Source organism: Festucalex cinctus, chromosome 1 (genome assembly GCF_051991245.1).
Source record: "Festucalex cinctus isolate MCC-2025b chromosome 1, RoL_Fcin_1.0, whole genome shotgun sequence".
Taxonomy (NCBI): domain Eukaryota; kingdom Metazoa; phylum Chordata; class Actinopteri; order Syngnathiformes; family Syngnathidae; genus Festucalex; species Festucalex cinctus.
The window spans coordinates 27,321,714-27,347,302 of record NC_135411.1 but is presented as its reverse complement, the minus strand read 5'-3'; the positions used below and the strand labels follow the sequence as shown (position 1 = coordinate 27,347,302).

General features: G+C 40.3%; 1 protein-coding gene across 2 annotated transcripts in view; it reads right to left on the bottom strand.

Annotated features, from left to right (window-relative positions):
• Positions 1 to 235: 235 nt before the first annotated feature.
• The window catches only part of LOC144022231 (uncharacterized), a 48,570-nt gene continuing 23,216 nt past the window's right edge, over positions 236 to 25,589 (bottom strand). Inside the window, exon 3 of one of the 2 annotated variants that reach the window (XM_077526899.1) lies at positions 236 to 349. The gene's annotated coding sequence lies outside the window, so the exon portion shown is untranslated. Of the gene's footprint in view, positions 350 to 11,062; positions 11,160 to 25,589 lie in introns of those variants that run through there. The other variant, XM_077526889.1, reaches the window with a different exon arrangement.

Here is a 25,589-nt window from a genome sequence, read left to right as displayed (position 1 = left end):
GTTCTGAACACCGAAATAAATCAAGTTTTCCACGATATTGTAATTTACTGAGATGTATCTCTATTCTATATCTTTTACTCTGCATCGTACCTTTTACTGTAGGGTGGTACCGAAAAAGTTGGAAGCCGACGTTGTGGACAAATGCTGGCGTGCCTCAGAGGCATAAACAGCAGCGGAAGGAGCGCACCTCAACCGTTACAGTTGCACGCACTCGGTTGGTGACTGTGTGGTGTGGCTAATGGACACTGACCTCGCACCATGTTCTCTATCTGCTCCATTCAGCAGCTATCAGGCCAGGGATGCATCTTGATTTAGATCCTGTCCACCAGCCGCCGTTGTCTATTCGGCACTTGGGTAGTGATAAGAAAGAAACAAAAAAAAAAAAAAAAGGTGAGGAGTTAAGGATGAGGTGACAGAAATCAGAATGTCAACAGACGATAATGATACAATATGCTTGAGCATAAATGCATAAAATAATCATTGTAAAAATCAGCAATTAAAAACTAAGTAAATTTAAGGTGAGCAAAAACCATCTTTAAAAAAAAATGCTTTAGGTTTATGCTATTAATTTTGTGAGAAAAGGCTCATTTGCTTTGCATCCTTTTTTTGTTTTGTTTTTAGTAAAGATTTTGTTGATGAAAAGTTGTGAGTGAACTTCTATTAATCCTTTTATCTTTAATGCTCACAATATTATACTAAGAGTAACTTCCAGAAGACTGTATATTCTTCATGGAGCCCTTTAACAGATGGACCCTTTTTCTTCCAGAAATGGAAGGTCTAAAACTGTCCAAAATGGTTCCTAATCTTACTGTTTCCGCTTAACCCATGTGACAATGTGTGACTTGTCTCAACTGGTTTCAACTAGATATGTGTGCAAGGGTGCAGATAGATAGGAAGATGCTGAGCAAGCAGAAAAGGTGACAAAAACTCAACAGCCTAGCTCAAGTCAACTATCTATTTATTTGCCAGAGGCCTAATCTAACATCGATTTACATGCAACCTCAAAATATAGTATTGTCAATTAATTGACAGTAGATTAACATTTTTCATTATTACTTTTATTTATTACTTTTCAATAATAGTTGGTATAATTTAAAAGTAGTCAGTGTTGGTGTATTACTGTATAACATTCATTTTCAAGCAATCCCACAATGTATCACTCATTCAAGTTATGTCACTTATTGTCACTTGCTACATTTTAGTATGAAAAACTTCCAATTATTGATAAGAACAAGCTTAAATGGTGTGTTACTCAATGCACAGCACATTGCATTCAGTGATGTATCTTTTTAAAGTGCTCTACTATAAATACAGTTGTGTTGATTCTTGATTTTAATTAAAGCTTTTGAAGCCTTTTTGTTTTCAGGACTTACATGTAACTTAAAAACGATGTCACTTTTACTAATTTTCCAGTACTTTTAGCATGAAATTGTACAACATTCCTGTGATAAAAAGATCCACTGAAACCTTTTAGTTGTCAGATGCTAAAGTTGCAAAACGGTCAAACAGCCTCAAGCTTTACATTTTGTACTAATTTTACTGTACTTATAGTATCACATCCCTCTAAATCAGGGGTGTCCAAACCTTTTCCTCTGAGGGCCACATACAGAAAAATTGAAAGCTGCAAGGGCCACTTTTATTTTTATTTTTTTTTAAAGTTATTTATTAACACATTCAATGCCAGACCAGCAAAAAATGCATCATTTGACGTCTTTTTCCATCAATGGCAGTGAATGAGTTAAATATGGTAAAAATCAATGAAGCAATTATAAATTGTTGATATAATGTGCAGTTACTTATTGAAAACTGCTAACAGTCACAAGGCAAATAGTGACCCCTGTGTGCCACGATAATAGATATGCCTCTCCACTGAGCAGCAGCTGATCCCAACTTGACATTCTGAACCACAACAAGAACAATCGGTAGTCAACTGACCACACTTAAGAACCATTAATCTAATGTGATGTTTTCACAAATTGGACCTTGACACTCAGCAACAAGTCGATGAAACTTTTTATTTCTGAGACTGAATTATTAGCTGCAAATGATAGCTAGATATGTTTAATCCACCCTCTTTTTAAAAACATTTTTTAAAACAGCATTGAAAAAATATTTTTAGTATTTGCCGCGGGCCGCCAAAAAATGTATGGTGCGCCGCAAATGGCCCCCGGGCCGTAGTTTGGACACCCCTGCTCGAAATGGACGAGAACAAGCTCAATGGAGTTACCGTAGTGTTTGTTTGTTTGTTTTTTTCTCTCAGTAAAGGTTTCATTGACTTATGTGCCAGCATAAAATATCACTTTTCCTATAAATTCAACGTTTTTTTTGTTATGAATTCTAATTATCTGGCAAATACAAGCTCAAATTAACCCTACTAGTTCTCAGTAGATGTTTTATTGACTTTCTTGCTGACTTGATTCAGGAATAAAGCCAGCCATTAATTAGTGAGTTAATCACTTTTTGTCACGTTACAGCCACACTGCTCCTCTCCCCTCGCCTCCTCACTGGCTCATTTCTTATTTGGCTGTTTACCGTCATTTTCTACAAATATTTTTCCAAGCTAGATGTTAGCCGTTGTCATCTCGGCCGCTGGAAGTCAAATCTGTAGTTAGGAACTTGCGTGCCGACACAGATGGTCGGCGTTAACTTAAGAACACCCAGATGGTTTTTTCCAAAAAAGAAAATGAGTCATATTTCAGTAGATGTGCGACATCCTCCGTGTTTTAACGCCACTGCGGCAGCGAGGGGAAAGTCCTGTACAAAGTCAAATGGGACAGAAAACGCTTGTTCTTTTCTCCTGAAACTTTTTTCATGTCTGTTCTCGAGCGTTGAAATTGTTTTCTTGTGTCTGTCCTCCTAATGTGCAAACACTTTAAAGAAGCCGCCTCGTGGCTCTTTAAGGAGCAGCAGCAATGAAGCAATCCATCTAAAAGACACCCTGTTGATTTGGCCCCTTTTTAATCGTCTGCGTGCATGCTACTATTCTGCCCATTTCCACTTAACTTTGTGAAGCGCTAGGACACTGGTCACAGAAGAATAATTCTTTTGGAACACTTTATAGGACATATTCAGCATTTTTCAATGAATAATGCTTGGAACTTAATGATGAAGATGTTTCCATTAAAGTGTACAAACAGTTTTCAATTGAGAATAGAACTGGACAGACAATGGCTTGTATGTTTACAGTGGTGCCTTGAAATAAGAGTGACCTGCTGGTTGACATGTTTTTCAAGATGCCCCCCCCCCCCCTTTTTTTTTTTATTTTGCTTTCACTAGCGAGCACAAACTTGATATACTTGCGATACAAGTTCACCCAGTATAGAAAGGAGGCTTCAAGCTGTTTATATCCACTACCAGTTAATGTTTACTGTCAAACTAAACATAAAACAAAGATAATGACACTTTTTATATTTTAAGCAACCAAATAACTTATAAGAATACTCTTATCTTAATGCTAACACATAATAAAATAATAAAAATCCGCCTCTTGTTGCAGTGTTACACAATATAACAATAGTGACAAGCATATATTATTTATCCTCTGCAAAGAAAAAGGTGTTTTTAATTGCAAAATTCCTGAGTCACTAAGCGTGATGGTGACTCCTATTCATTTGTGTCTATATGACTGTATTATTGCTGCACCTCGGGAACCAAGTTGGGCAAGCCAGAAGACACAGCACAATGAATTGAATTCAACCATTAAATAATGATGCACAAACTGTTTAATTATTTGCATTCTATTTAATTACTTTAATACTCTAAATATTTATTAAGTACAATATTATAATTTTCCACACTAAAAAAAAACATGAGGTGGAATTTGGAAGAAATTAAAGGAATGCACGGTTCCAAATTTGTTTTCCGTCATTGTATGTTGCATTTTATGGACATGAAAAGCGCAAATATCGATTGCATCTGATTCCCTGAAAAAAAGGTGCAAGCCAATTGAGTATTATCATGACATAACCTGTACCCTGCATTGGACGCTATTGTACAGTCCACGAGATCTCATCACGTGTTGCATGCGTTAACACGGCAACGTTCAATAATAATGCCGTATGGTGTTGTCATCTACTATATTGCCATGATTTCGATGGCACTCCTAACCTTCTCAGTTTTCATGTTCTTCCTTCAAGAATTTATCTCACCAAAATCTATGTGGACATAGTCTAGAACGAAAATCTCAATGTTTATTTTATTTTATTTTATTTTATTTACATCGTCACATAAGGTTGCCCCTCCTAGTTGCTTCGTAGAAAAAGAACATTACATCATCTCAGTGACGTGCGGTGAGGTTCTGTCAGATTTACAAATAAATGAACCTGCAGCTTATTCATCATTTGATTGGCAACATTTAACATATTTTGTTTAAAATTTCATACCAACATTTTTTCCATAACAACATACAAACTGTAGCATAGAAAAAATAACTTTTAAAATGTTATCGTCTTACCTTTACTTATAAATGACATCTAGAGTAAAGGCCAAGCAACGAGAAAAAAATTACTGGATTGCTACACTTGACTTGCTGTTAGCTTGCTTATACTACTTCTTCTATTGTTTGGCGCCGAGGAGTGCGCCAAATCAGAATCACTGGCCTCACTATCGCCCCTTGACATGAGACAGGAGAACTGCGTGCCTCATGTCAGGGGGCGATAGTGAGGCCAGTGATTCTCGGCATAGTGATGTGAATCCACGCGCTCACCTCTTCTTAGTATTTGAACGGTAAATGTGAAAATTCAGCGATTTTGAAAAAGAAAATACAAACATTGTGAAGTTAAATGGGAAAGAACTTTAACACTGAATAAATATAACCATTTAACATATTTTGTAGTTTGATATTTCCATGATGGCTGTGCCTCACCTGCCTCCCTTGACTGCACATCACTGCATCATCTAGTGTACAAAAATGGTGATTCGCTTGTCTCAAGGCATCACTATTTTTGAAATAATAAGTTAACTGAGGCTTGGAACCCTACTTTGAAACTGTATTCCAGGCCTGTACCCTAATTCAAAAACTCTAATTTGAAACTTTAATCCTGGCTAACCCCAATGCAAGTTTGAAGCCCTTAACCCAGGCTTGTATGCACTGCTGTTCATCCAAACATCCATCCATCCATTTTCTTGACCGCTTATTCCTCACAAGGGTCGCGGGGGCTGCTGGCGCCTATCTCAGCTGGCTCTGGGCAGTAGGCGGGGGACACCCTGGACTGGTTGCCAGCCAATCGCAGGGCACACAGAGACGAACAACCATCCACACTCACACGCACACCTAGGGACAATTCGGAGCGCCCAATTAACCTGCCATGCATGTCTTTGGAATGTGGGAGGAGACCGGAGTACCCGGAGAAGACCCACGCGGGCACGGGGAGAACATGCAAACTCCACCCAGGAAGGTCCGAGCCTGGACTCGAACCGGAGACCTCAGAACTGGGAAGCGGACGTGCTAACCACTCGACTACCGTGCCGCCCTTCATCCAAACAATAAACAAAAAAAAAAAAAAAACGGCCTTGGTTCAGGGCTGAGCAACTCTAGTTTTATTTCTTAACTTCTCTGAAGGAAAACTTTAGGACCCAGGTGTCTTTTAGCTTTTTAATCTTTAAAATATGAGATCCATTCTCTGGATGGGCATTTTTCTCATTTGGTGTCCTTGATAAGGAAACATTTGGACTGCTACCGAGTTGACGTTCACACCTCAGCTGAATGCCGAAGCTGAGATATCTGACGGCTATCAAAAAACAAACAGCACTGATTAATTTATGCCCCTTTGTCATTGTCATGTAATAATAACAACATGCCAAGTTTAGATCAGCGAGAGTGATGTTGCTATCGATTATGTCATAGGCAGCCTGCAGGCTTGACATTGCAATCTTCACACGCTCACTCCTCACATTTTCCACCATGAGCACGCACATGAATGCGCACACGCGTGTACAGGAGAGATAACGTGAACACATGAGAGCGTCATACAACGTATCGGGTAGAGGCGGCCTCCGTGCAGGAGCGCCGGTTCTCCGCTCCGTCGAGATTTGGCCGCCTGGTTGTGGTTGTTGCCCTCGGGGCCTGGCCGCCATTGTGCGGCGCGCATCGCCAAGCCTGCCGGACACACATCCCGCTCGGCTTTCATCTTACGGTCACGCTCGCTCTTCCAGGCTTTTTCCCTCTCTGCTGGATTTTTTTCAACAAATTCTCACAGCTTTCCACTAAAAGTCCACTACGAAGTTTGCATGATCTGAAGCTGGAATTACCGTGTTGCCATGGTGTGCATTGCAACATACTGAGAGATGTTTGTAAGTGATGCATATTAGATTGGGCCGCTTTAGTTTGTGTGTAGATATAGGAAGAATGATCAGAAATCTGCTGTGAAATCTACAAAACCTTTTCTTAACTGCATGCCCTAACTGGAAACCCTGAGCCAGGCTTTGAATACTCATTTAAAAACCCTAACCCAGGTTTGACTCCCTTCTTTCAAGCCCTAGTTTAGTCTAGACACCCTAACTTGAACCCTAATCCAGGAGTGAAATCCTACCTTTAAACCCTGTCCAAGGCTTAACTCTCTAAACCTGACCTGCAGTAAAACCATCATTGAAACCCTAACCCTGGCTGGAGACCCTAATTTGTAACCATGAGCCTGCTTTGAACCCTAACCTTTATTTGAAACCCATGACTCAAACCTTCAACCTAAAACCAGAAAATGGATGTTGATCTTTCTTGATCTGAGCGCTCTGAGTGACTTTAGGTTCCTGATGCAGGGCGCATACGCTTGTTATTGGGGAATCGTAATGAAGCCCTTAATTTGCCCCTTGGTGATTTGCTGACTACTGTTTGAAAAAGTGATTTTTAGATATCGCTGGCTTCAGACGGAATCATCATACCTCCAAAATCATCACCCTAAAAATGGCATGTTTGAGAAGGCAAACATTTGCAACACTTTAGACTGATAAAAAAGATACCCTTGGATCCAAGACTCCCTTAGAAAACAATGGGACATTCCTGTTTTTGCGAAAAATCTGAAATTTACCAAATTGTGAGATATTTTGGCCTGACACCAGAGATATGCAGCAGTCTACATTTTATATGTAAAAATCGACAATGATCATGTGACCAGTACCGTATTTTCCAGACTATAAGTCACACCTTTTTTGATAGTTTGGCCAGGGGGGCGACTTATACTCCAGATAGACTTATATGTGATTTTTTTTTTTTTTACACATGTTTGTTGTAATAACAACAAACATAATTTTATGTTTGTTATTTTCACACTGACAACCACAAGAGGTCACTGTAGGCGTAATAACTGAAACTGATGCCGAGACTGACGCCAGCCACGCAGAAGAGGAAGTGGCGCTTCGTCTACCTCCGGAGTTAGCAGAGTTGTTCAGTGACACGGAGGATGACGAGTTCAATGGATTTAGTGATATGGGGTGAGATGGAGAGTCTGGTAAACCTGTTAGCATGTTCTTTATGCTATAGTTATCTAAATGACTGTTCATATGTTACGTTAACATACTAAACACATATTCAGTTTACATCAATGTGTTACGTTAGCATAGCGTACGCCTGTAATGTTTGTTCTTGGTCCCGATTTTTATTAAATAAATGCGACTTATAGTCCAGTGCAACTTATGTATGTTTTTTATTCTTTATTATGCATTTTTTGGCTAATTCGACTTATACTCCGGTGCGACTTATAGTCCGGAAAATACGGTAATCGTGGCAGCCAAAATTGTGATCGTCAATAGACTTTGGTTTAATGACGCACCCTACTTTGAACCTTACTCTTAAAGCTTAACCAAGGCTTGAATACCTAATGTGAAGCCTAACATTGACTAGCAAAACTGCCGGCAAGTTTAACGATTAACGACCATTTCATTGATAAATTGTTCTTTGTTTTGTCGTTCATTAGTTTTGGGATGCTATAAGAATGTCCTGAAAGTCCTCTTTTGTCACCAACATGACATCTACGTGAATAAAGTTTAACTTCGTATAGCTGAAGTCATGTTGGTCTTCTTTAAACAGCAACACGTTGAGAGAATGTTGTTGAGCAGTGTATTACATTTTTCATCAATTGCGTCAAAGGATGATTGATCAACAAGCAGCTCCAGGCAGTTGACTAAATTCTTAAGTGTCAATGTGAATTCATTTCAAGATTATAGTTTACACTGCCTGTTTTTTGGTGTTTTGTTGTTCAGACACTGAAATGATGATCCAAGTTGGACGAATATTTTTACGATTCTGATTCTGATCCCCCGCAGAGATATTTTGACACCCCAATTTGGAATAGTTTGTTTAGAATAGTTAATTCTCAGTGACAACATCCCAAATATTTCAGAGGCTCTTTGTCACAGCCGCTGTCAGATCACATGCAGCGTTTCTTGTCCGGCAGCACTGGCCCGACGCCCTGTCGCTTCCAAGCCGAGGAGATTTAGGCGGCAGCTGCGTCTCGGGCTCAAATAGATGAGTGACGGAACACTGGCGGGCGGGGAGAAGACATGATGTAATCATGGAGATCAAGACATTCAAGTTGTCTGGCTAAGGAACGAAAAGGCTGAATCTACGGCCAGAAGTGATGCTTGTGACATCTTCCAAACAACAATGGCCGCAGTTCTAACAAAGCAAAATAAGAATCTTGCAGATTGCTTTGCTTGTGTTGGTATCTCAAATAGGGTAAAATAAAGTTTGATTCCAGACAGGTGGTTTTTACTCCAGAACCTCAGCGGGGGCCTCGGTTGACAGTTCCACTTCAAAAGTGTCTGGAAATGTGAGGTGTGACTGTCAGCAGCACGTCCCCGCTGGTGTGTCACTAAGCTTCAAACTTTTTTAACTATTGACTTATTCATCGCAGTGTCTTTACATATTTCACATGGCGCGCCTTCTTACTTGCGGATGGGCCACCAGTGACCTTCACATCTGGTGGAACCGCTAAATTTGAATGCCCGCGAGATGTTATGATTCGGAATTAGTGACAAAAGCTTATGAAAACGGCGCCTTTCAAAATCCGTAATACGAACTACATTCAATGCAGTATGTTTTATGACATTATTGTTTGAGGGTGTCATCTGTTTACGTTGGCGTGTCATTCCTAGAGTGAACCGAATTCATATAAGGCGCGTTCCCATTACCCTTTTTCGGAAAAATAAAAGCGATATTGTACTATTTCGATAAAGTACAATTTCGAATTGTCGGTGTTTCCATTGAAGAGAGTTTCGCTTCTGAGGCGCAATTCCCGGAATGTCCCGTCTCGCGAGACCTCGCTGTTCTGTAGGAGGTGCTCATGATGTTTACGGTAAATGGACGCCCGGTGTAGTTATATTACTTTAAAAACACTCACCCCTCATCGGGCGGTTTCGGGCATTTAGTGTTGGTGTTGTTGTGTGTGTCCCTCGGCAGTCGGCAAGCAGTTCCGACACAAAAGCGAGTGGCACCGTACTTCCTACTTCCTGTAATCCTAAAATGTTGTTCCCATGCAGAAGCTGGTAAAAGGCGGGTTACAAATTGTTAAAAGTTTCTGATGTTTTCTGCTAAATGAACCAGACATGGCAGGACAGGATTTCAAGCTCTCCTCTCCTTCAACTTTTCGAAGGGGGCTCGCTCGATTACACCTCTCTCTCTTTTCCGCTCATGACGTGCAGTAGCCGATACAAATCACTTCAGCATGTAGAACTAAAATACCAAACCGAAATTAATAATTCTCAAAACAAATAGTAATTGCAAGTTTAATAAAAATGCACATAAACAATGTGTTACATTCCTTTCCTCCGTAACCGGGCGGGTGTCACATGACTACTAATGCGCAAAAAGTGTTTGCGAAATACTTCTTTTTCGATACGTCTCAAAAACCACCTCATGAGAGCGCAAAAACTTTTTTTGCGATATTTGAGGGTTTTTTTTCCCGCAAATCCGGTGTTTCCATTTCCAGCTTACTTTTGCGAAACATGCCTTTTGCGCAAAACTGAGGTTAAAAAAAACGCACTTATTGTCAACCTCTTCAAATAATTTTTGCAAAAATGATTTTTTTTTGCCTAAATCATCTCCTCATGATGCAAGTGATTAAATTTTTTGTGTTTTCTGAAAAATCTGAAAAAATGACTCCGATTTTAAAACAGCGTCTATGTAAGTCGAAACACACTGCAGTCTATCACTAACCTATGTTAAAACAGTAGTAAAAATAAAAACAATTGCACTCCCAAAAATCAGCAAAGAGGCCACTAAAAGTGAATGCCAAACCACAAAAATGCAGGGAGTTACTATATTTATTTGTACAGAAAACGGTTGTGGGCCATAAATATAAAACAATATGTGTACCCTGCTTGACATGGTAGTTGCTACTTCACAATTTCAAATTGTAAGCGTCATCATGCATGCCACCTGAAACATGCTTTTTGTTTGTTGTTGTAATAGCAACACTTGCAAAAGAAGGACTATAAATGTATTTTCATTCAAATCAGTATGTTTTATGTCATTATTATTTTAAACATTGGGAAACAATAGTCTTTGTCAGAATGCTGGCACAGTTGTACATAACATGAGCCGCCTCAAGATGATAATTACGTTGAGCGTTTCTTTCGTTGGCCCCTTCTATTATCTTTTTGTTTCATCAATCACTCGTCGGAGACTGTGGCCACTTGTGATTGTAACGATTGCACTTTGATTTGTTGCGTTAATACATCAGCTTTTCGGTGCCAGCCAGTCTTAATCTCACAAGCACGGACCGACATTAATCATCCAAATGGTGCTCCCGAGGTAATTAACACCTCGATTATAGACAGTTGATTGTCGCACTGGAGGACGTGCTGATTTTTCTCCGATTATATATCAGCGAGTCAGTGTCTTGGTCATATTTTATGGCAAAATACACAACTTTTAAATCTTGGCTTCAGCAGATTAGTTTCCTCCTCCCCTGTATTTCTTTCTTTCTTCTTCTTTTTTTTTTTTTTTTTGCAGTCAGTGCTGCGCCTTTTCAGTCAGACATCAAAAGATCTTGATGGTTTGACAGGACGGGCCCTAGAAGCTCGCCGCCTCCCTCCAGACCCCCTCCCACCCCCTCCCACCCCCAACCGATGAATGTTATTTGCCCCATTTTCGGGGCTTTTCCATGGCAACTTGGATCCGGTGAGCAGGCGAGAGGTCTCCAGTGGAAGCGGAAATGCTGCCGCTGCTGTCAAAAGGGAAAGTTAGAAGTAAAGTTAAGCGATTCCGTTTTGGTATTTAAAAAAAAAAAGAAAAGAAAAGAAAAAAAAGAGAAAATTCTAAAATTAAATTGCTGATTTGAAAACCCCAATTTGGTTAATATAGCAAGTGTCCCTGGGAGCTCCTAAATAGAGCCCACATTTTGCTCTATTTTCTTTAGGCTAAAAAAAATACCTTTCTCTCCTTTTTTGGCATATTTTCACATCTACTATAAAATTAGTCAACATTCCTGCAACTTGGCTCTTACTGTTTGCATCCTGGTTCTATGTTTACCGTATCCTTTTGAGACAGGAAACTAGTCAAGTCTTCTGTATTCTGAAACTACTCAGTGGTCCTGTCACATCTCTGTCACTGTTTTACTTTAGGTTTCAGGACACACATTTTGTTTAGATGGATAATTTGTACAATTTGGATCTTACTGTCTACATCCTGTTTCAACGTTGAGGTCACCCTGATCAGGTTAGAAACCCGTCAAGTCTACCACATTCCACTGATTGCTATTATGACATCTACCGCATTAGCCTGGAAACTAGTCAATGTTCCTGGAATTTTGCTCTTACTAAATCTACTGCTTACTATTTGGACAGGAAGCTAGTCTGTGATCCTGCAGCTTTCCCTATATGTGCACTCCGATTATCATTATAGTGCTTACTTCTGTTTGCCACATCTGCTGCATCCCATTTAGGCGAGAAACTAGTCTGTGGTCCTGCAACTTTGGAGTACTATGTTTACTTCCTGTTTCAGCATCCGATCACACCCCGTTGAGGCAGGAAACTAATGGATGGTCTTGAAAATGTGATGTAACTGTTCACCTCCTATTTCAACGTCTCCCACATCCTGCTAAGACATGAAACTAGTGAAATGTTACTGCAACTTGGCTTTTATGGTTTACTTTCTATTTCGATGTCAATATCATCCCCTTGAGGTAGCAGACTTGCCAGTGATCTGGCAGCTTACTCTTACTCTTTACTTACTGTTTCAACTTCCACCTCCTCAGAAGATGTAACCCACATTTTGCTCTATTTTCAAAGGTCTTGGGCAAAAACATGTGGTCTCTCCAACCAGTCCTTCGTTTCAAAGTAGAAAGAACCTGGAAAGCCCTCGTGTCATTCCTTCTCATGCAATTGCCCGCATGGCTTCCCAGGACTCAGCCCCTCTCCCCTCTTTGTTTCCTCCTCGCCGACGCGGAGCGACAAGACAACTTTAAAGTCGGGTTACGCTTGCTCTTTCCGTAGGATTACACCGGAATCCCAATGGTTTTAAACAGTCACACTCTGCCACTCAAAGCCAGACGTTTTTCTTTGCGGCGTTTATTAAAGGAGCTCCGCGGTGACAAGTGAAGCGTTTTGCAGCACCGGAATGAGGGGATACAGAGGAGCTTCCCCCCACCTTTTTTTTTTTTTTTTGGTTTAAGTTCCAGGCTTGTTTCCTAGCTTTATGTCACTCTGTTTAGAAATACATTCACAAATGTGGCTCAGGGATACAGCATGCCACAAAGGCTCACAAAGAAGCTTACAGTCGGCACACAAGGAACCTGAGGGATGCAATTAGGGAGCAGTATTTAAATGCATTTCGTCTTATCAATGATGGGGGGGGGCAATCATGATGATGGTAGAAACTATGTGTGCTTTACCACCAGAAACACGCTCATTGTATTTCAAGCATTCTTTTCATTAACTGCCGTTTTTAAACAATTCAAGCAGGTGCCCGAGGCTCTTAGCTAAACCCGCTCTCCTTCAAATCTGTTACAAAATGAAGTGCACCCCCAATGAATTACAATCAGTCTACAAACTGCTAATGGCCACTGTGAATGTGACAAAGTCAAGAAGTGTAATGACATGCTAACTTTCCAAGCTCTTTCTGCCGTTCTCTTTACCTACTGTACATGTTCAAAATGGTCCCACTGACTACGTTTACACGCAGTCAATATTCGGGTTAAGGTCAGAATTCCAGTTTGTGAAACAATCGAGGTAACACGTTTACATGCGTGGCAGACCGAGTTAATCTCGTTTACATGGTCATCTGGCTCGGTTTGAATATCCCGTTCTAACCGTGATGCACGAACAACGTAATTCCGCAAATAACGTCATTTCCGCTTTTAACTTACTACTACGCTGGATAAAAGATAATATATTTATGTCACTCACCACTAGGGGTGTGAATTGCCTAGTACCTGACGATTCGATTCGTATCACGATTCACTGGTCACGATTCGATTCGATACCGATTAATCCCGATACGAATTTATAAGGCGATTGTTGCGATTTTTTTCATTCAAATTTAGAAAATACTAATCAGTAAGCTTGTAGAGTGCAAGATTTATATGAAAATGTATTATTTATTTATCTGAAATTTCAGACTTATAGAGGTTGTAATCTGTTTCATGTTTGAACAGCATTAAAATAAAATATTAAGGCTTAATGTTCCGTTCATATAACATTCTTCCATGCTCAAGGTGTGAATCCTGAAAAAAAATAAATAAAAAAAAATAAAAAAAAATAATAAAAATAAAAAATAAAAAAAATAAAATAAAAAAAAACGATTCTGCCGATTATTGAATCGATTCGAGAATCGCGCGATGTAGTATCGCGATATATCGCCGAATCGATTTTTTTTTTAACACCCCTACTCACCACATTAAATGAAATAGCCAGTTTCTTCCTCACTCCAGAAGTGCGGTTCTATGCTGCTAGCATCACATTTGTTTACACCGGCTTGAGTATTCCGGTGGGTTACATGTCAGAAGCACGGACTTATGTACATGTATCATAGGCACAAACTGTGGCGTTTTTGCTGTAGAGACACAAAATAATGTGAAAATGCCGCGTAGAAATCAGTGTATTCAAGCGAGGCTCCTTTAGTGAGTGGGACAGAGCTATATACAAGTCGTTACTACAAAGACCAATAATCCTTGCGAATGAAAATAAGCGAAGAAGAAGAAAAGAAGACGAAGAACAAATAGAGAGCATGCGCACAGCGAACAACAATGTGCCGTTCAATCGAGGTATTCTGAATGTGTTTATATGCACAAGAATTTGGGTTGTGAAAGGGGTGTTTCGTTTCTTTCTTTCTTTTTTTTTTTTTTTAACCCAAATAAGAGCATATTTGGGTTTTTGCGTGTGGTTATATGGCCTTACAAAACCCGAATATTACCAATCTTCGGGTTTTAAAGGGCGATTGCCTGCATGTATGTAGTCATTGTTTACTTCCTGTTTAACATTCTTACTGCTTACTTCCCATTTTGACATCTACGAAATCCCGTTAAGGCAGGAAACAAGTCACTGGTCCAGAAGGTTTGCTCTTACTGTTTAGTTCTTCTTTCAACGTCTACCATATCCCGTTTAGCGAGGAATCTTATCAATGGCACTGCATCTTGCCCTTACTGTTTACTTTCTCTTTCAACGTCCACTGTATCCTATTTATGCAAGAAACTAGTCAGTGATCCGGAAACTTTTCTCCTGCTGTTTATTTCCTGTTTCAACGTTCTACAGTACATACCAGAAACTAATCAGTAGTCCTGCTTGCTGTTTACTTTCTCTTTGACATCGACGACATTCATTTAGGTGAACCACTAGTCAATGGTCCTGCTCTTTGCGCTTATGGTATATCCTACTTGCTGTTACATGTACTGCATCACACTTAGGCAGACGAGTCCATTGGTCCTGCAGCTTTGCGCCTGTTATTTAATTCCTTTTCTGACATCGAGACCGTCCCTTTTAGGCAGGAGTTCAGTCTATCTTCCTGTAACTTTGTTAATCCATGTGATTTACAAAATTCTATCTTGCTTTTGGACTCCTTCCTCATTAGATGGTGAATAAGGACAGTATGATGAAGGGGTTCTTTATGCAGGCTGTCTTCCCATTGTATTCGTTGTAAAGCAACCTTTTCAGGCGTTGATCCCCCATAGAAAATTAAAGGGATTAGGGTGAAGACAATTGGTGAATGCACCAACATATGCTGACAGTTGCTGGGAGAATGCCACACTTGGTGTGCATGATAATTGTGTGTTATAATGTGAAATCCACCAAGTAGACATGCACCTTGTAGGAATGACAAATATTTGTGGCTTGTTTGTGGTTGCTTGTCCTTACACAATCAGTGTGGAGATTGATCAAATTTGCATGTATGTTTTCCTGAAAAAAAATAAATAAAACTCTTCATTAAAAGTTGGCGTTTTTTTTAATTTTTTTTTTATTATTATTATTTTATTATTGTTTTTTTAATTATTGTCTTTCATGTTTTATGTGTAGCATTATGTTCTGTTCTGTTGTGGTTTAAGTGCTCCAAAAGTAAATATTACAACTCTATTCTAAAATTACAACAAAATACATGTATTGTTATTTCTAAGTCATACACTATTATGACTTGGTTGTAAATATACAACTTTTTCATAGGCTATTACAACCTTTTAATTGAATCATTGCAACTTCATATTCAAAATATTTTTAACTTACATTTTCTCATACTGTATTTACTTTTATATTGAGCCATTTCAACTTCTAAAATGATTCTATCACAACTGTACTTTGACTCTATTTTTGATCACAGCAGTAGAAATGAATTCATGTAAAGTTGCAGTTATTTTAATTGTCTTTGATTATTTTGGCTCTTTTTCGCACAAGTCCTTTGCTACAACCAAATCTAAATAATTCCACTCGAGTATATGTGTTCCGCCTTAAGAACGTTTGCATTCTTCCTCAGTGCGATCCACCTTAAGAGCATCTCGCAAATGGCCTCGGCTGTCAGGCTTACTGTTTATCTATTTCTTCTCGTACTCCCAGCTCATTACTGAACGCTTGGTGCAAATATGGATCCATTCCACGACGATCCATCACTTGTGACACGTACACACTGTAATCTATTTTAAACAGCAGGCTATGATGCTGATGATGCATGGCAGAAGAGGGGATATTGTCTGCACATTTATGAGTGTGTATATTGATCATCAATTTTCTCCTGCCTCCCTATCCGCTGCGCTGTTTTTCCAAGGCCGTATATGTATTGTGCTTTACGGCGTATTGACATCCTGGAACGTGTTAGAGTGGAAGGGGGCTAAATTGAAACATGATGATGGAGACCCTTCTAATAAAGGCCACTGAGTGCAGCACAAGTGGAGAGGAGTAAATCGCGCCGAAACTTTGTGGCTATTGATCCGTCGCGGTAGCAAGGCATGACAGTTTGCTAGACTGAGCAGAGGGTAAAATGATAGCAGCCGTCTTGTTTAACCTTTAAAGATGAAGCAACAGATCACAACATTGAGTAAAAAGTATGTTAGAGATTTATATATATATATATATATATATATATATATATATATATATATATATATATATATATATATATATATATATATATATATATATATATATATGACAGATGGCATCCACGCAGGACTACACATTGGTAACATTTACTAGGGTGGCAGTCACATTGCGCATTGGGTCTCACTAAACTTCTTCTAATGACATCATTATAGATTTTCCAAAGTTGTGTAGAAGGATTAGGTGTGGAATTTTGCGATTATTCTCTTTGACACTGAGAATTCACTGGAAGCGTGTGATATTTTATCCTTGTGAAACTTTTTCAAGAGCAGGAAAACACATTTATACAAAATAATAGTACAACAATGGATGAATGGGCCCCTGCCTTGTACCCCCTTTTACGTGGCGGATCCTTCTTCCGCTCACATTAGATGACATGTACACGCACACACACACCCCCACACACCCCCACGCACCCCCACACAAAAAAAAAAGCTTCCCTTTTTTTGTCATCTGAGCTGGTTCCAACTGGGGCACATTCACTCAAATTCCCAAACTGGAATTTGTAAAAGTGGAAATCATGTCTGCCTGGCAGGTTTGAGGCTCGGGGTTTGAGTCTCTGCTCAAGCCTTCCTGTCATCCAGGTCATTGTAATTCGCAAATGTCGAATCAAGGCAACTGGACTCTACTTGTGTGTCAAATATGCTTTTCCTATCCAAAAGGATTTTCCAGTTATATATTTTAAGTCGGGCTGTCAAAGTTAAAGCGTTAATAGATTAATTAATCACAAAAAAATGTCGCATTAATCACGTATTAACGCAGATTAATCGCACTATTTTTTTGGACCGCACTTGAGCGTTGAACGTAACCGCGGATGGTTACATTGAAGGCTGCGCAGGTCAGTGATTAGGTCAATGCACGGCATTTCCTACGCCTGTTGTTCCAAAATGGGCGGGGTGACTCCAGTTGGTGTGCTCGCTGGTAAATTTCGCTTTAAAAAAAAACACCCCGACAGGACTTTAGATAAAACAAAAGTAATTTGCGTTTAATTAATTAATATTTGCTGGATTGCACCCAATTGATATGATGCTGTTACGTTTTGAGCAATACATGCATGCATGCAGTTGCGTACATGCATTTAAATCAATGTTTGCAAATGACGCTCAGATAATAAAATGCGTTAATGTCAAAATATTACAGTATTTTGTATTTATTTCATATTACGCGAATACGCTCGTAATTTAGCTGATTAATCGTGATTAATCAAAATGAAAAAGTGTGATTAATCAGATTAAAAATTTTAATCGTTTGACAGCACTAATTTTAAGTGAACACTCTGAATTGTCCCGAGGTGTGATTGTGAGTGTGACTGGTTGTTTGTCTGTATGTGCCCTGGATTGGCTGGCAAACTGTCACGCCGCCACCAGAGTGGCGGTTCATGCTTTTGTTTTTACAGTCATGTTCCTGTTTTATTTTGATAGTCCTGACTCCACTCTCACCCCAGGTCACTTACTCTTCCTGCAGCTCAATGATTACCGGTCCACGCCCATGATCAGCACCACCTGTTCCCAATCAACCCGGACATAAAAGCCACCTGATTCCTCCCCTCTGGGCCGAAGTGTCACATATCTCAGTGCATGGAAGCGTCCTCTCAGTCCTCGTACCACAGTCCTTGTTTGATATCTAGCCTTGCCTTGTCTTGCGCCTTTAGTTTGCCCTGGTTTTCCTCCCTTGTGGAGCGCCTTTTGTTGTCCCTGTTTTTGAGTGCCCTTTTTTGTATCTCCCGTGTGGAGCTCTTTTTGTTCAGCCTTTTTTCCCTCTTTAAGAGGCGTTTTGGTTTTCGTGTTATTAAAGCTGCAGTCTTGTTGGCCAACTTTACATCTGCGTCTGAGTCCTACCTCCTCACGTCGTGTCACAAACCAGTTCAGGGTGTACCGCCTACTGTCCGAAGCCAGCTGGGATAGGCTCCAGCAACCCTTGTGAGGAATGAGCGATTCAGAAAATGGATGGACATTTTAAGTGTGGATGGAGTCTTTAGTTGTTTTTTTATTCAAATTCTCAAGGATTGCGAAAAAGAAGCTAAATGGAAATGCATTCGAAAAAAGGCCCAAAATTTGCACAAAAAAAATTATGCTTGGAGGGGGTGGATTTTGAAGCATATTGAAAAAAGGAAAATGCACATTTTGTCTATGTAATCAGGTTTTGCGAATAAGCGACTACAAGACCGGATATACGTTTTGACTGATACTATCACAAATACGTTTGTAGTCACAAAAAAGAGCACATGATAAAGTAAGATATGTTTGGGCAGACGAAGAAACATGAGTTTGTTTTTTTTTATAATTGATTAAAGAAAAAAAACATTAATGCAATTTTAGATTGCCTTATTGACACTAGCTCTCAATGTAACGACACACTTTACGTACATGCGTGAGGGAAGCCAACAAGACAAGCTACTTCCGTCCAGTCTATCAAAAGTAGCATTCCCACCTGGAACTCTCCATCGTTCCAACGTTCCGTGGAACGCTGCAACGTCATCTCGTGGCACATATTCGCAAAGGTAGAACAGATGGAAACGGGCATAAGTCACATGTCCGTTTTGCACATTTTCACAAAATTCGCTTAAAAATTTAGAAATATTTGGATCGAAACCTGACTTCTTATTTCATCTTGAAGCTCTTTGAAAGGGTTAGTTAACTGAAGTATTGAAAAATATATTCAGTTTTTGTTTTTTTTGTTTTTTAACCTCTGGGAGTTCACCATTTTATACTGTTTCAAGGTATTAATTGGGCTGGTTCACTGTCGATTAAAAAAATATTATCACAAATTGTGTTGTTCTCAAACATGTAGTTTTGTCAATCATACTTGGTTGATATTACAGTTACGTGCTTGTATGCAGTACAGTTTCTTTTAAAAGTTGCCTAAAAATAATCTAAGCAGTTGTTGCCTCCACCCTTCATTGCCTCAGTGGCAACACGCCTGTGAATTCCGAACCATCCTTTGGAGATATCCGTGGCCTTTCTTCTTACTACCGGCCCCTGTTGCCGACAATTTCAATCTGCATGCTGGTTTGAAGGGGCTGCCAGGTGCTGCTGGCTCCAACCATATGTCCTCTGACACCATCTAGGGAGGAAAAGAGGGAGGGGGTCCGGGATCAAAATCTGGAGCTACCTCTAAGAACGACCCTGTGTGAAATTGTGCTCCAATAACACGAGGCCCCAACGCAAACCCACAGGAAGCTCATCCCGAGCCCCGTGCAAAGGTTCGGTGGCTTCCGCTCCACGCTCCCGTTTGAGGGTTTGAGGCGGAAAACGGCGGATCCTATTTCGGGAAGCCAGTTGGCTCGGCGTGGCGAGGTGAAAGTCTGTCATTCGGTTACAGTCGAGCTGGAGTTCATTGTGTTCCCATCTCCCTCTGTCAGGAAGTCTCCTCTCTGTCTGTTTGTGATCCAGGGATGCGATTTGGTGTCGAGCGCGGTCACGCTACCCCCAGGTGGGGCCTGTGAGCCCGCTGATAGTCAAGCTTGTGCACAGGTAGAATGAAAGACTTGCATCAGAGTTTGAGAAGCAGTAGAAAGCAGGATACACACATACCGATAACCATGCCAACATGGGAACGGTTTTATCCCTTCTGATAGAAGTTAGATCATCCGTGATTATTGGATGTCTCGAAAGATTATCCTGGCCAATTACCATGCGCTGTTGGAAAGGACTTTTTGCAAGTGGCTTGAAAAACATTGAGCAATTAACGTAACGTACATAGTTCTATAAAGACGATTGAGAGTTTTCAATAAACCATTAATAAACCCAAAATGCGGATTTTGCACTATGAGCCACCATTCCCACATTAAAAATATGAACTTGTGGCCTTTTCATGACCAAAGATGTGTCCCGAAGTTACTAGCATGGTGCGTTCAGCGGTGGCATGCTTGTATGAGGAAAAAAAGAGCCCTCGTCAGCCATCACCTCTGTGAGATGAAAAGGCCTCGAAAGCAGTCCGCCACCCTGCATGCGGCCACAACTCAGACGCCCTAAGACGTGTTTGACAGAAGTGGCAGGTACTTGACCTTCTTCGCTGGCTTTTTCCTCTCGCTCTTACTTCCAAACGGCCTCCTTTGCGGCACCCCGGGCGACCGCTGTCGCCACTGCCGCGTGTCCCAGTCTGTTTGTTTGGATTTATTCAACTTGAAAACTGTCAGATAAAACTGTGTCAGAGAAAACAGATGTAGCAATATGACCGTTGACCTCACCATAAAAGGGTTGGGGAAGAAAATGTCTTTTCTTAATGGAAAAGAGACATGCAATTCTATCCCTTTATCAGTGCATCAGGTGGCTTAAAAGTGGGGATGGGAGAGTACCAATACTAGGTAGTGGTATTGGGCCGATACCAGGCTGTATTTCAAGGTACACATCTGTACTTGCCACAGGTCGGTTATGAGGTTATGATCTCAAATTAGAAGAATAGAAAATTGCCATCAATTCCATGCAGTTAAAAAAAATGCTATATAGGCGTATATATATATATATATAGTTTTTTTTTACTATCTGTCATTTTTTATTTATTTTTTTGGTGAAATTTATGTATCAAAAGAGTACTAGTGATATCGGTGACTACTCAACAGTTGAGTAATCGTATTCCAAAAAGCATCAAACATCCCTACTCAAAAGTAAATTACACTTCATAACAGAAAGTGGGAGCTGTAAAGTTGTACTTTACTGTCAAGTGTTTCATATTATTTATTTTTTTTACTCTGGTATTAGAGAAAAATGAAAAAATTGGCCCCTGTCAATCAATCACCCCATAAGGCATAAGATACAGATGCACATAAAAGCACTATTTTCAAAATTGTCCTTATAAAAAAGAAAATAAAAAGCTTGTCTTTATTGTCAGAGATAGCTGATCTGGTAGGTTCATCCATCTCATCTTCATCATTATTGTAATTGTTGTGTCTTTTTTTTTTTTTAAATAAATTTTATGCCAGGCCAGCACTGTATAGTAAGCAGAATGGCTGCCTGTTTGTGTCCACTAAGCATGCTCAGAGTTTTTTTTTTTTTTTTTTTTTTTGCAGTTTTCTAATGTAAAATAGGTAAAATGAGTTCAAAAAAGGTTGTTTTCCAAGTGATCTAATCAATCCCCTCCTTAAAAAAAGAACTAAAGAACAGAAAAAAAGTTGAATATGCACAAGCAGTTAGCTTCATCACTGGGGCTGCACGGGAGATCTTGAGAGACTCCGTACGCCGGTCTAACTCTAAACGGGTATCTCATGCCCGTCGCCAGTCTCTTTAAGCTCCTGGTGATACCAATAGCACAAAAACATCCATCCATATTGCTGACATAGTAAACAAATGTGCATGCAAATTATCGAGTGTGGGGGGAAAAAAACTATCATGTCCATTAGTTGTCATGGAAACAACAGAACAACGGGTTTTTTTCTTCGCTTTTTTTTTTTTTTTTTTTTTAACTGTTGGCAAACAGATTTAGGTGCATTACTGCCACTTGTTTGAAGTACGGATAGCTGAAATGAACTTGTATTTATTATTCAGTGTATGCACCAAATTGTGACGTCTAAAACGAAACGAAAACGGGACGAATACAAAAATCATTACACTCCTAATTTTAATGGGTGAAAAGTATTATATAAATAAAATTCCACTTAGATTTAGAAAAAAAAAAAAAAAAGAGTGAATGGACAGTCCAGCATGGTTATGTTGCTGCAACAGCAAAAAAATACTATAAAATAAAATAAATAAATAAATAAATAGATAGATAAATAAATAAAAGCCTGACTTTAACTGCAGTTTTTTTTAGTTCCACGTGACTGTCAAAACAATTAAATGAACATTTCTGTCCATTTTCAGCTAAATGGCTGCAGTCAGCACTGCGTAAAATTGAGTAGCACTTCCAAAAATAAGAGGAACTCCAATGTCCATAATAGGGTTGTGTCATGTCCATAATGTGTCCAATATTACTAAACATGATAGGGCTCTTTCAAAGGCAACGGGAAATATATTTAAAAGCAAATCTGGAGTGCCGAACAGAAAACAGACACAGAGTCCTCTGCAGTTAAAAATACATTGCCTTGTTATCTGGCAGTTGCATATTAATGTGGAGGTCACAGATATGGCTGAGTGAAGGGATCACTCAGTCGCGAAAAAGTCAAGACGATGGCTCGTTTTTTTTTCCATCTCTCCCTCGCTCTGTCTTGCAGATGTATCACGAAGATGATGGCATTACAACAACATCCTCGGGGCGAATTTGAAGGCGAACGTACAGTAGCCAGCACGGTCAGGGTCGTCTACTGTACTGAGCCTGTGTTCCGCGTGAACAGACTGTTTGCGGGGAAGGCGGCTAAATTTTTTACAGCCCTGACGCACATTTCCATTTTTTCCCGGCAGACAGTGTCCCATGTACTCATCTTGGCTAACAATAGGCGAAATGTCAGTATACTTTCAGCCAGCTCTAAATTAAACATTCAACCTTCCTGAGTACACACTTATATAGTTGTTCTTTGTCATTCCATTCCACCTATTCCACTACTTTTCCATTTTCCCCAAAATGAAGAACAGTTTTATTTATTTTTTTATTTTTATGCACAAACCTAAAACACCAGCTTTCTGACTTTCTTTTCCGGTCAGATGTCACATGCCTGTGTTAGCCTAATGGTCAAGAAAGTCGACTTAATCCAGTGGGGGTAAGATGGATATTTTATTAATGGCAACTATTAATATTCCATCTCAGTGGGTGTGTTTCTTTTTGCAGAAGCATAATGAATAACTGAACACCTCCATCGTAGCAGGCTCCTTGGCATGAATATTCAGGCCCCGCTGAGCTGAGAGCTTCTCCTGCACATTGGAAACACATCCCACCCGAGCGACAATTTTCTCCCGGGAGTACCGAAGGGACCGGGCGCCTTTTCTGATCAGATGTTTGGCCCGCCATTGTGTGGGTAATTGATTCTTGTTGTGTGGCTTTGCGTCGGTATTTAACTGATTGATTAATTGCGAGCCCCTGGGGTCACGACGGGATTGATTCGACGTTGGGTCGCGTTTGTGCAGTCGAAAGCCACTGGGGTGAGAGGTGAGCTTCTGCACGATGCTTGCTCTTTCGTGTGACAATCACATGTGTCTTGTTTGGTTCCAGAAGTGTGACTAAGTCACATCAAGTCATGCCAATTCTCAAGCCTTTCTTCAAGTTTCAAGCAGGTCTCAAGTTACTGTGGCAAGAATGATGTCAAGCACTTTGGCAGATAGTGAACAAAGTTGATCCTTTATGAAGAATGAGCGGTATTACTGAACCTTACCGAGTCTGGTAACCTTCACTGATTGTAAAAGGTAAATTGTGATTCGAGTGTTTGAATTGCAAACATGGTCACCAAATGAATTAACTCAAATTTCAAAGCACCATGCAGTGGCAAAAAATATTTTTAACTCGTCATAACATAGAAATGACTATTTCCACTTTCGTAAGCGTTCCAGTAGGCACCCTGGTCAGTGGCAAGAAAAGGATAGTCATATGTTAGCTTTGCGCTCAGCATTAGAATTTAGCTTGAAGGCTAGCTGTAATTTTGTTGTTGTGCTGTACTTATGGCCACAATCAAATAGGTTTTAAAGATCCCCTGTTATGAGCTTTGCAGCAAGTACACCAACCATCCTATGACCGCCCTAATACTGTATCAAATAAATGTTCATGAAATTGTACCTTGTTGTAGAGTTGCAGTCTCCACGAGGAAGGTCTACTGTTAGCCTAGCATCAAACGAGCGGATTTTGGTGGGCGTGGCCAAGTCTCAACTTTTCCGTGTGTTCCTGTTTATAAACAGTCTTCACGTCTGCACCTGAAGTAATATTGGCTTATTGGCTTCAATAGTTGGTACTGATCCCGGGGTAAGTGAAAGATGTTCTGCTAATCCACGTTTGTATTGTCCCAAATTCCTGAAGCAGTTGTCAGTTAAATGTTTGCCACAAACTGTCAGGGCTGCTAAGCCTCCTCACGCTGCACATTTTCCGGGTACAGCTACTGGGATTGACACCCCCGTACTGGTCGAACCATAAAGGCCTCAGTATACTTCTGCTTGAGGGTAACGCGGAGACATTATGGCGGAGCTCCGCTCGTGCGTTTGCCTTCCAACTTGTGCGCAATACACGTCACAATACACATCGATGTCTGCTGTGGTTTCACTCCAAGTTGGGCTGTTGCTACGGCTGGGACGCCACAGAATGGAGATTCCTCTGCATTTTATGACACATTCAGGAAGTTCAATTTAATTCAGAATCACGAAACAAAGCTGGGGGAAGAGTCGCCTCATCACCGTAGCAATTATTTAATGCCAATTTGCACCGGTGTCGGCTTGTAAACTCGCCAAAACACAATAGCCACACGCTTAGCGAACATAGTTTTATTTTTTTGTTTTGTTTTTTTCTGCCTCTCGTCCCACGCACATATCCACATGCACAGCCGTGGTCTCCGGGCAGGAAGTCGATTTGCGTCGCCTGTTGCCTTCACGGAAACTATCTGGGGGAGGGGAGAGAGAAAAAGAAAAAAAAGACGAGTACGCCATCGAACGGACCGATCACGAGCGAGCTACGCCCCACCATCTACGGCGTGCAAGGATTGGCGACGTGTGCACTGCAGCCGGCCATTAAAATTCATGGCTCGCGGAGATCATGTGACCTACGCCGGTCATCAACGCGAGAGCAAACATGCAGGCATAAATCAGGCCTAGGTCCTCGTGGGAAAATGAACACATCCCCGGAACCGTCTCGACCTCGGCTTTCCAATGGCATCGGTGCCGGCCCTCAACGACCCTCCAGGCCGGAGATATGGGGCCACAAAATCGGCCACCCCACTCGCGGGAACTAACTAACTAGCGTTTTAGGAGTTGCTTGGGCGTATTTAATGCATAAATACAGTCCAACCACAAGCCTTTCTGTGGCAGAAGAAAAATGTTTTTGTTGTCCTCTGTACAATCTTTAATAATCTTCTTATTGTTGCTTACTTTATGATCGATGTCTATGTAAATGCCTAACAGACTTGCAACTTAATGTTGTGAAATTAACTTATTTTGTCTGTCTTTGTGGGGGTGGTTGTGAGGGATTAAGTTAAATATCTTAGTTGTGTTTCTAGTGTTTGATGTTACCCT